Raw genomic sequence first — 12475 nt, 5'->3', positions numbered from 1 at the left:
CACGAGTACCCAAGCATGCTTGAAACTCATTCAAATGCAAGTGCTTCTATCTGTTGTCTTGATTGTTTCCCACTCATTCCTTTTGGTTTGGGTAACATGTCAAAATCCCATGCCCAGAGAACTTCAGATAGAGTTCGTGGAAATGCTCAGTGGACACCCCAGGTAGGGTAAGGATCAGCATTTCCACACTACTCAGTGAATTTTTATTTTCAGGGATGGATTTTTAGCCCAATTCAAGTTGATGAAAAGTAGTTTCGTGAAAATCGGAGAAAATTTTTTTTCAGAAACTCCGGGGTGCCTGGATGTCGTGGTGCACCACGCGACAGTTGTATTCCAAAACTGAGTCACTCAGATCACACGAGTACCCAAGCATGCTTGAAACTCATTCAAATGCAAGTGCTTCTATCTGTTGTCTTGATTGTTTCCCACTCATTCCTTTTGGTTTGGGTAACATGTCAAAATCCCATGCCCAGAGACCTTCAGATAGAGTTCGTGGAAATGCTCAGTGGACACCCCAGGTAGGGTAAGGATCAGCATTTCCACACTACTCAGAGAATTTTTATTTTCAGGGATGGATTTTTAGCCCAATTCAAGTTGAAGAAAAGTGGTTTCGTGAAAATCGCAGAAATTTTTTTTTCAGAAACTCCGGGGTGCCTCGATGTCGCGGTGCACCACGCGACAGTTGTATTGCAAAACTGAGTCACTCAGATCACACGAGTACCCAAGTATGCTTGAAACTCATTCAAATGCAAGTGCTTCTATCTGTTGTCTTGATTGTTTCCCACTCATTCCTTTTGGTTTGGGTAACATGTCAAAATCCCATGCCCAGAGAACTTCAGATAGAGTTCGTGGAAATGCTTAGTGGACACCCCAGGTAGGGTAAGGATCAGCATTTCCACACTACTCAGAGAATTTTTATTTTCAGGGATGGATTTTTAGCCCAATTCAAGTTGATGAAAAGTAGTTTCGTGAAAATCGGAGAAAATTTTTTTTCAGAAACTCCGGGGTGCCTGGATGTCGTGGTGCACCACGCGACAGTTGTATTCCAAAACTGAGTCACTCAGATCACACGAGTACCCAAGCATGCTTGAAACTCATTCAAATGCAAGTGCTTCTATCTGTTGTCTTGATTGTTTCCCACTCATTCCTTTTGGTTTGGGTAACATGTCAAAATCCCATGCCCAGAGAACTTCAGATAGAGTTGGTGGAAATGCTCAGTGGACACCCCAGGTAGGGTAAGGATCAGCATTTCCACACTACTCAGAGAATTTTTATTTTCAGGGATGGATTTTTAGCCCAATTCAAGTTGATGAAAAGTAGTTTCGTGAAAATCGGAGAAAATTTTTTTTCAGAAACTCCGCGGTGCCTGGATGTCGTGGTGCACCACGCGACAGTTGTATTCCAAAACTGAGTCACTCAGATCACACGAGTACCCAAGCATGCTTGAAACTCATTCAAATGCAAGTGCTTCTATCTGTTGTCTTGATTGTTTCCCACTCATTCCTTTTGGTTTGGGTAACATGTCAAAATCCCATGCCCAGAGACCTTCAGATAGAGTTCGTGGAAATGCTCAGTGGACACCCCAGGTAGGGTAAGGATCAGCATTTCCACACTACTCAGAGAATTTTTATTTTCAGGGATGGATTTTTAGCCCACTTCAAGTTGATGAAAAGTAGTTTCGTGAAAATCGGAGAAAATTTTTTTTCAGAAACTCCGGGGTGCCTGGATGTCACGGTGTACCACGCGACAGTTGTATTCCAAAACTGAGTCACTCAGATCACACGAGTACCCAAGCATGCTTGAAACTCATTCAAAAGCAAGTGCTTCTATCTGTTGTCTTGATTGTTTCCCACTCATTCCTTTTGGTTTGGGTAACATGTCAAAATCCCATGCCCAGAGAACTTCAGATAGAGTTCGTGGAAATGCTCAGTGGACACCCCAGGTAGGGTAAGGATCAGCATTTCCACACTACTCAGAGAATTTTTATTTTCAGGGATGGATTTTTAGCCCAATTCAAGTTGATGAAAAGTAGTTTCGTGAAAATCGGAGAAATTTTTTTTTCAGAAACTCCGGGGTGCCTTGATGTCGCGGTGCACCACGCGACAGTTGTATTCCAAAACTGAGTCACTCAGATCACACAAGTACCCAAGCATGCTTGAAACTCATTCAAATGCAAGTGCTTCTATCTGTTGTCTTGATTGTTTCCCACTCATTCCTTTTGGTTTGGGTAACATTTCAAAATCCCATGCCTAGAGAACTTCAACTAGAGTTCGCGGAAATGCTCAGTGGACACCCCAGGTAGGGTAAGGATCAGCATTTCCACACTACTCAGAGAATTTTTATTTTCAGGGATGGATTTTTAGCCCACTTCAAGTTGATGAAAAGTAGTTTCGTGAAAATCGGAGAAAATTTTTTTTCAGAAACACCGGGGTGCCTGGATGTCGCGGTGTACCACGCGACAGTTGTATTCCAAAACTGAGTCACTCAGATCACACGAGTACCCAAGCATGCTTGAAACTCATTCAAATGCAAGTGCTTCTATCTGTTGTCTTGATTGTTTCCCACTCATTCCTTTTGGTTTGGGTAACATGTCAAAATCCCATGCCCAGAGAACTTCAGATAGAGTTCGTGGAAATGCTCAGTGGACACCCCAGGTAGGGTAAGGATCAGCATTTCCACACTACTCAGAGAATTTTTATTTTCAGGGATGGATTTTTAGCCCAATTCAAGTTGATGAAAAGTAGTTTCGTGAAAATCGGAGAAAATTTTTTTTCAGAAACTCCGGGGTGCCTGGATGTCGCGGTGCACCACGCGACAGTTGTATTCCAAAACTGAGTCTCTCAGATCACACGAGTACCCAAGCATGCTTGAAACTCATTCAAATGCAAGTGCTTCTATCTGTTGTCTTGATTGTTTCCCACTCATTCCTTTTGGTTTGGGTAACATGTCAAAATCCCATGCCCAGAGAACTTCAGATAGAGTTCGTGGAAATGCTCAGTGGACACCCCAGGTAGGGTAAGGATCAGCATTTCCACACTACTCAGAGAATTTTTATTTTCAGGGATGGATTTTTAGCCCAATTCAAGTTGATGAAAAGTAGTTTCGTGAAAATCGGAGAAAATTTTTTTTCAGAAACTCCGGGGTACCTGGATGTCGCGGTGCACCACGCGACAGTTGTATTCCAAAACTGAGTTACTCAGATCACACGAGTACCCAAGCATGCTTGAAACTCATTCAAATGCAAGTGCTTCTATCTGTTGTCTTGATTGTTTCCCACTCATTCCTTTTGGTTTGGGTAACATGTCAAAATCCCATGCCCAGAGAACTTCAGATAGAGTTCGTGGAAATGCTCAGTGGACATCCCAGGTAGGGTAAGGATCAGCATTTCCACACTACTCAGAGAATTTTTATTTTCAGGGATGGATTTTTAGCCCAATTCAAGTTGATGAAAAGTAGTTTCGTGAAAATCGGAGAAAATTTTTTTTCAGAAACTCCGGGGTGCCTGGATGTCGCGGTGCACCACGCGACAGTTGTATTCCAAAACTGAGTCACTCAGATCACACAAGTACCCAAGCATGCTTGAAACTCATTCAAATGCAAGTGCTTCTATCTGTTGTCTTGATTGTTTCCCACTCATTCCTTTTGGTTTGGGTAACATGTCAAAATAACATGCCCAGAGAACTTCAGATAGAGTTCGTGGAAATGCTCAGTGGACACCCCAGGTAGGGTAAGGATCAGCATTTCCACACTACTCAGAGAATTTTTATTTTCAGGGATGGATTTTTAGCCCAATTCAAGTTGATGAAAAGTAGTTTAGTGAAAATCGGAGAAAATTTTTTTTCAGAAACTCCGGGGTGCCTGGATGTCGCGGTGCACCACGCGACAGTTGTATTCCAAAACTGAGTCACTCAGATCACACAAGTACCCAAGCATGCTTGAAACTCATTCAAATGCAAGTGCTTCTATCTGTTGTCTTGATTGTTTCCCACTCATTCCTTTTGGTTTGGGTAACATGTCAAAATCCCATGCCCAGAGAACTTCAGATAGAGTTCGTGGAAATGCTCAGTGGACACCCCAGGTAGGGTAAGGATCAGCATTTCCACACTACTCAGAGAATTTTTATTTTCAGGGATGGAGTTTTAGCCCAATTCAAGTTGATGAAAAGTAGTTTCGTGAAAATCGGAGAAAATTTTTTTTCAGAACTCCGGGGTGCCTGGATGTCGCGGTGCACCACGCGACAGTTGTATTCCAAAACTGAGTCTCTCAGATCACACGAGTACCCAAGCATGCTTGAAACTCATTCAAATGCAAGTGCTTCTATCTGTTGTCTTGATTGTTTCCCACTCATTCCTTTTGGTTTGGGTAACATGTCAAAATCCCATGCCTAGAGAACTTCAACTAGAGTTCGCGGAAATGCTCAGTGGACACCCCAGGTAGGGTAAGGATCAGCATTTCCACACTACTCAGAGAATTTTTATTTTCAGGGATGGATTTTTAGCCCACTTCAAGTTGATGAAAAGTAGTTTCGTGAAAATCGGAGAAAATTTTTTTTCAGAAACTCCGGGGTGCCTGGATGTCGCGGTGTACCACGCGACAGTTGTATTCCAAAACTGAGTCACTCAGATCACACGAGTACCCAAGCATGCTTGAAACTCATTCAAATGCAAGTGCTTCTATCTGTTGTCTTGATTGTTTCCCACTCATTCCTTTTGGTTTGGGTAACATGTCAAAATCCAATGCCTAGAGAACTTCAACTAGAGTTCGCGGTAATGCTCAGTGGACACCCCAGGTAGGGTAAGGATCAGCATTTCCACACTACTCAGAGAATTTTTATTTTCAGGGATGGATTTTTAGCCCAATTCAAGTTGAAGAAAAGTGGTTTCGTGAAAATCGCAGAAAATTTTTTTTCAGAAACTCCGGGGTGCCTGGATGTCGCGGTGCACCACGCGACAGTTGTATTCCAAAACTGAGTCTCTCAGATCACACGAGTACCCAAGCATGCTTGAATCTCATTCAAATGCAAGTGCTTCTATCTGTTGTCTTGATTGTTTCCCACTCATTCCTTTTGGTTTGGGTAACATGTCAAAATCCCATGCCTAGAAAACTTCAACTAGAGGTCGCGGAAATGCTCAGTGGACACCCCAGGTAGGGTAAGGATCAGCATTTCCACAGTACTCAGAGAATTTTTATTTTCAGGGATGGATTTTTAGCCCAATTCAAGTTGATGAAAAGTGGTTTCGTGAAAATCGCAGAAAATTTTTTTTCAGAAACTCCGGGGTGCCTGGATGGTGCACCACGCGACAGTTGTATTCCAAAACTGAGTCTCTCAGATCACACGAGTACCCAAGCATGCTTGAAACTCATTCAAATGCAAGTGCTACTATCTGTTGTCTTGATTGTTTCCCACTCATTCCTTTTGGTTTGGGTGACATGTCAAAATCCCATGCCTAGAAAACTTCAACTAGAGTTCGCGGAAATGCTCAGTGGACACCCCAGGTAGGGTAAGGATCAGCATTTCCACACTACTCAGAGAATTTTTATTTTCAGGGATGGATTTTTAGCCCAATTCAAGTTGAAGAAAAGTGGTTTCGTGAAAATCGCAGAAAATTTTTTTTCAGAAACTCCGGGGTGCCTGGATGTCGCGGTGCACCACGCGACAGTTGTATTGCAAAACTGAGTCACTCAGATCACACGAGTACCCAAGCATGCTTGAAAGTCATTCAAATGCAAGTGCTTCTATCTGTTGTCTTGATTGTTTCCCACTCATTCCTTTTGGTTTGGGTAACATGTCAAAATCCCATGCCCAGAGAACTTCAGATAGAGTTCGTGGAAATGCTCAGTGGACACCCCAGGTAGGGTAAGGATCAGCATTTCCACACTACTCAGAGAATTTTTATTTTCAGGGATGGATTTTTAGCCTAATTCAAGTTGATGAAAAGTAGTTTCGTGAAAATCGGAGAAAATTTTTTTTCAGAAACTCCGGGGTGCCTGGATGTCGCTGTGCACCACGCGACAGTTGTATTCCAAAACTGAGTCACTCAGATCACACGAGTACCCAAGCATGCTTGAAACTCATTCAAATGCAAGTGCTTCTATCTGTTGTCTTGATTGTTTCCCACTCATTCCTTTTGGTTTGGGTAACATGTCAAAATCCCATGCCTAGAGAACTTCAACTAGAGTTCGCGGTAATGCTCAGTGGACACCCCAGGTAGGGTAAGGATCAGCATTTCCACACTACTCAGAGAATTTTTATTTTCAGGGATGGATTTTTAGCCCAATTCAAGTTGAAGAAAAGTGGTTTCGTGAAAATCGCAGAAAATTTTTTTTCAGAAACTCCGGGGTGCCTGGATGTCGCGGTGCACCACGCGACAGTTGTATTGCAAAACTGAGTCACTCAGATCACACGAGTACCCAAGCATGCTTGAAAGTCATTCAAATGCAAGTGCTTCTATCTGTTGTCTTGATTGTTTCCCACTCATTCCTTTTGGTTTGGGTAACATGTCAAAATCCCATGCCCAGAGAACTTCAGATAGAGTTCGTGGAAATGCTCAGTGGACACCCCAGGTAGGGTAAGGATCAGCATTTCCACACTACTCAGAGAATTTTTATTTTCAGGGATGGATTTTTAGCCCAATTCAAGTTGATGAAAAGTAGTTTCGTGAAAATCGGAGAAAATTTTTTTTCAGAAACTCCGGGGTGCCTGGATGTCGCGGTGCACCACGCGACAGTTGTATTCCAAAACTGAGTTACTCAGATCACACGAGTACCCAAGCATGCTTGAAACTCATTCAAATGCAAGTGCTTCTATCTGTTGTCTTGATTGTTTCCCACTCATTCCTTTTGGTTTGGGTAACATGTCAAAATCCCATGCCCAGAGAACTTCAGATAGAGTTCGTGGAAATGCTCAGTGGACACCCCAGGTAGGGTAAGGATCAGCATTTCCACACTACTCAGAGAATTTTTATTTTCAGGGATGGATTTTTAGCCCAATTCAAGTTGAAGAAAAGTGGTTTCGTGAAAATCGCAGAAAATTTTTTTTCAGAAACTCCGGGGTGCCTGGATGTCGCGGTGCACCACGCGACAGTTGTATTCCAAAACTGAGTCTCTCAGATCACACGAGTACCCAAGCATGCTTGAATCTCATTCAAATGCAAGTGCTTCTATCTGTTGTCTTGATTGTTTCCCACTCATTCCTTTTGGTTTGGGTAACATGTCAAAATCCCATGCCTAGAAAACTTCAACTAGAGGTCGCGGAAATGCTCAGTGGACACCCCAGGTAGGGTAAGAATCAGCATTTCCACAGTACTCAGAGAATTTTTATTTTCAGGGATGGATTTTTAGCCCAATTCAAGTTGATGAAAAGTGGTTTCGTGAAAATCGCAGAAAATTTTTTTTCAGAAACTCCGGGGTGCCTGGATGGTGCACCACGCGACAGTTGTATTCCAAAACTGAGTCTCTCAGATCACACGAGTACCCAAGCATGCTTGAAACTCATTCAAATGCAAGTGCTACTATCTGTTGTCTTGATTGTTTCCCACTCATTCCTTTTGGTTTGGGTGACATGTCAAAATCTCATGCCTAGAAAACTTCAACTAGAGTTCGCGGAAATGCTCAGTGGACACCCCAGGTAGGGTAAGGATCAGCATTTCCACACTACTCAGAGAATTTTTATTTTCAGGGATGGATTTTTAGCCCACTTCAAGTTGATGAAAAGTAGTTTCGTGAAAATCGGAGAAACTTTTTTTTCAGAAACTCCGGGGTGCCTGGATGTCGCGGTGTACCACGCGACAGTTGTATTCCAAAACTGAGTCACTCAGATCACACGAGTACCCAAGCATGCTTGAAACTCATTCAAATGCAAGTGCTTCTATCTGTTGTCTTGATTGTTTCCCACTCATTCCTTTTGGTTTGGGTAACATGTCAAAATCCCATGCCCAGAGAACTTCAGATAGAGTTCGTGGAAATGCTCAGTGGACACCCCAGGTAGGGTAAGGATCAGCATTTCCACACTACTCAGAGAATTTTTATTTTCAGGGATGGATTTTTAGCCCAATTCAAGTTGATGAAAAGTAGTTTCGTGAAAATCGGAGAAATTTTTTTTTCAGAAACTCCGGGGTGCCTGGATGTCGCGGTGCACCACGCGACAGTTGTATTCCAAAACTGAGTCACTCAGATCACACGAGTACCCAAGCATGCTTGAAACTCATTCAAATGCAAGTGCTTCTATCTGTTGTCTTGATTGTTTCCCACTCATTCCTTTTGGTTTGGGTAACATGTCAAAATCCCATGCCTAGAGAACTTCAACTAGAGTTCGCGGTAATGCTCAGTGGACACCCCAGGTAGGGTAAGGATCAGCATTTCCACACTACTCAGAGAATTTTTATTTTCAGGGATGGATTTTTAGCCCAATTCAAGTTGAAGAAAAGTGGTTTCGTGAAAATCGCAGAAAATTTTTTTTCAGAAACTCCGGGGTGCCTGGATGTCGCGGTGCACCACGCAACAGTTGTATTGCAAAACTGAGTCACTCAGATCACACGAGTACCCAAGCATGCTTGAAAGTCATTCAAATGCAAGTGCTTCTATCTGTTGTCTTGATTGTTTCCCACTCATTCCTTTTGGTTTGGGTAACATGTCAAAATCCCATGCCCAGAGAACTTCAGATAGAGTTCGTGGAAATGCTCAGTGGACACCCCAGGTAGGGTAAGGATCAGCATTTCCACACTACTCAGAGAATTTTTATTTTCAGGGATGGATTTTTAGCCTAATTCAAGTTGATGAAAAGTAGTTTCGTGAAAATCGGAGAAAATTTTTTTTCAGAAACTCCGGGGTGCCTGGATGTCGCGGTGCACCACGCGACAGTTGTATTCCAAAACTGAGTTACTCAGATCACACGAGTACCCAAGCATGCTTGAAACTCATTCAAATGCAAGTGCTTCTATCTGTTGTCTTGATTGTTTCCCACTCATTCCTTTTGGTTTGGGTAACATGTCAAAATCCCATGCCCAGAGAACTTCAGATAGAGTTCGTGGAAATGCTCAGTGGACACCCCAGGTAGGGTAAGGATCAGCATTTCCACACTACTCAGAGAATTTTTATTTTCAGGGATGGATTTTTAGCCCAATTCAAGTTGATGAAAAGTAGTTTCGTGAAAATCGGAGAAAATTTTTTTTCAGAAACTCCGGGGTGCCTGGATGTCGCGGTGCACCACGCGACAGTTGTATTCCAAAACTGAGTTACTCAGATCACACGAGTACCCAAGCATGCTTGAAACTCATTCAAATGCAAGTGCTTCTATCTGTTGTCTTGATTGTTTCCCACTCATTCCTTTTGGTTTGGGTAACATGTCAAAATCCCATGCCCAGAGAACTTCAGATAGAGTTCGTGGAAATGCTCAGTGGACACCCCAGGTAGGGTAAGGATCAGCATTTCCACACTACTCAGAGAATTTTTATTTTCAGGGATGGATTTTTAGCCCAATTCAAGTTGATGAAAAGTAGTTTAGTGAAAATCGGAGAAACTTTTTTTTCAGAAACTCCGGGGTGCCTGGATGTCGCGGTGCACCACGCGACAGTTGTATTCCAAAACTGAGTCTCTCAGATCACACGAGTACCCAAGCATGCTTGAAACTCATTCAAATGCAAGTGCTTCTATCTGTTGTCTTGATTGTTTCCCACTCATTCCTTTTGGTTTGGGTAACATGTCAAAATCCCATGCCTAGAAAACTTCAACTAGAGGTCGCGGAAATGCTCAGTGGACACCCCAGGTAGGGTAAGGATCAGCATTTCCACAGTACTCAGAGAATTTTTATTTTCAGGGATGGATTTTTAGCCCAATTCAAGTTGATGAAAAGTGGTTTCGTGAAAATCGCAGAAAATTTTTTTTCAGAAACTCCGGGGTGCCTGGATGGTGCACCACGCGACAGTTGTATTCCAAAACTGACTCTCTCAGATCACACGAGTACCCAAGCATGCTTGAAACTCATTCAAATGCAAGTGCTACTATCTGTTGTCTTGATTGTTTCCCACTCATTCCTTTTGGTTTGGGTGACATGTCAAAATCCCATGCCTAGAAAACTTCAACTAGAGTTCGCGGAAATGCTCAGTGGACACCCCAGGTAGGGTAAGGATCAGCATTTCCACACTACTCAGAGAATTTTTATTTTCAGGGATGGATTTTTAGCCCAATTCAAGTTGAAGAAAAGTGGTTTCGTGAAAATCGCAGAAAATTTTTTTTCAGAAACTCCGGGGTGCCTGGATGTCGCGGTGCACCACGCGACAGTTGTATTGCAAAACTGAGTCACTCAGATCACACGAGTACCCAAGCATGCTTGAAAGTCATTCAAATGCAAGTGCTTCTATCTGTTGTCTTGATTGTTTCCCACTCATTCCTTTTGGTTTGGGTAACATGTCAAAATCCCATGCCCAGAGAACTTCAGATAGAGTTCGTGGAAATGCTCAGTGGACACCCCAGGTAGGGTAAGGATCAGCATTTCCACACTACTCAGAGAATTTTTATTTTCAGGGATGGATTTTTAGCCCAATTCAAGTTGAAGAAAAGTGGTTTCGTGAAAATCGCAGAAAATTTTTTTTCAGAAACTCCGGGGTGCCTGGATGTCGCGGTGCACCACGCGACAGTTGTATTCCAAAACTGAGTCTCTCAGATCACACGAGTACCCAAGCATGCTTGAATCTCATTCAAATGCAAGTGCTTCTATCTGTTGTCTTGATTGTTTCCCACTCATTCCTTTTGGTTTGGGTAACATGTCAAAATCCCATGCCTAGAAAACTTCAACTAGAGGTCGCGGAAATGCTCAGTGGACACCCCAGGTAGGGTAAGGATCAGCATTTCCACAGTACTCAGAGAATTTTTATTTTCAGGGATGGATTTTTAGCCCAATTCAAGTTGAAGAAAAGTGGTTTCGTGAAAATCGCAGAAAATTTTTTTTCAGAAACTCCGGGGTGCCTGGATGTCGCGGTGCACCACGCGACAGTTGTATTGCAAAACTGAGTCACTCAGATCACACGAGTACCCAAGCATGCTTGAAAGTCATTCAAATGCAAGTGCTTCTATCTGTTGTCTTGATTGTTTCCCACTCATTCCTTTTGGTTTGGGTAACATGTCAAAATCCCATGCCCAGAGAACTTCAGATAGAGTTCGTGGAAATGCTCAGTGGACACCCCAGGTAGGGTAAGGATCAGCATTTCCACACTACTCAGAGAATTTTTATTTTCAGGGATGGATTTTTAGCCCAATTCAAGTTGATGAAAAGTAGTTTCGTGAAAATCGGAGAAAATTTTTTTTCAGAAACTCCGGGGTGCCTGGATGTCGTGGTGCACCACGCGACAGTTGTATTCCAAAACTGAGTCACTCAGATCACACGAGTACCCAAGCATGCTTGAAACTCATTCAAATGCAAGTGCTTCTATCTGTTGTCTTGATTGTTTCCCACTCATTCCTTTTGGTTTGGGTAACATGTCAAAATCCCATGCCTAGAGAACTTCAACTAGAGTTCGCGGAAATGCTCAGTGGACACCCCAGGTAGGGTAAGGATCAGCATTTCCACACTACTCAGAATTTTTATTTTCAGGGATGGATTTTTAGCCCACTTCAAGTTGATGAAAAGTAGTTTCGTGAAAATCGGAGAAAATTTTTTTTCAGAAACTCCGGGGTGCCTGGATGTCGCGGTGTACCACGCGACAGTTATATTCCAAAACTGAGTCACTCAGATCACACGAGTACCCAAGCATGCTTGAAACTCATTCAAATGCAAGTGCTTCTATCTGTTGTCTTGATTGTTTCCCACTCATTCCTTTTGGTTTGGGTAACATGTCAAAATCCCATGCCCAGAGAACTTCAGATAGAGTTCGTGGAAATGCTCAGTGGACACCCCAGGTAGGGTAAGGATCAGCATTTCCACACTACTCAGTGAATTTTTATTTTCAGGGATGGATTTTAAGCCCAATTCAAGTTGATGAAAAGTAGTTTCGTGAAAATCGGAGAAAATTTTTTTTCAGAAACTCCGGGGTGCCTGGATGTCGTGGTGCACCACGCGACAGTTGTATTCCAAAACTGAGTCACTCAGATCACACGAGTACCCAAGCATGCTTGAAACTCATTCAAATGCAAGTGCTTCTATCTGTTGTCTTGATTGTTTCCCACTCATTCCTTTTGGTTTGGGTAACATGTCAAAATCCCATGCCCAGAGACCTTCAGATAGAGTTCGTGGAAATGCTCAGTGGACACCCCAGGTAGGGTAAGGATCAGCATTTCCACACTACTCAGAGAATTTTTATTTTCAGGGATGGATTTTTAGCCCAATTCAAGTTGATGAAAAGTAGTTTCGTGAAAATCGGAGAAAATTTTTTTTCAGAAACTCCGGGGTGCCTGGATGTCGTGGTGCACCACGCGACAGTTGTATTCCAAAACTGAGTCACTCAGATCACACGAGTACCCAAGCATGCTTGAAACTCATTCA

Source organism: Lepisosteus platostomus, chromosome 9 (assembly GCF_059453375.1).
Source record: "Lepisosteus platostomus isolate fLepPlt1 chromosome 9, fLepPlt1.hap1, whole genome shotgun sequence".
NCBI classification, from domain to species: Eukaryota; Metazoa; Chordata; class Actinopteri; order Semionotiformes; family Lepisosteidae; genus Lepisosteus; species Lepisosteus platostomus.
This window is presented reverse-complemented; position numbering follows the sequence as displayed.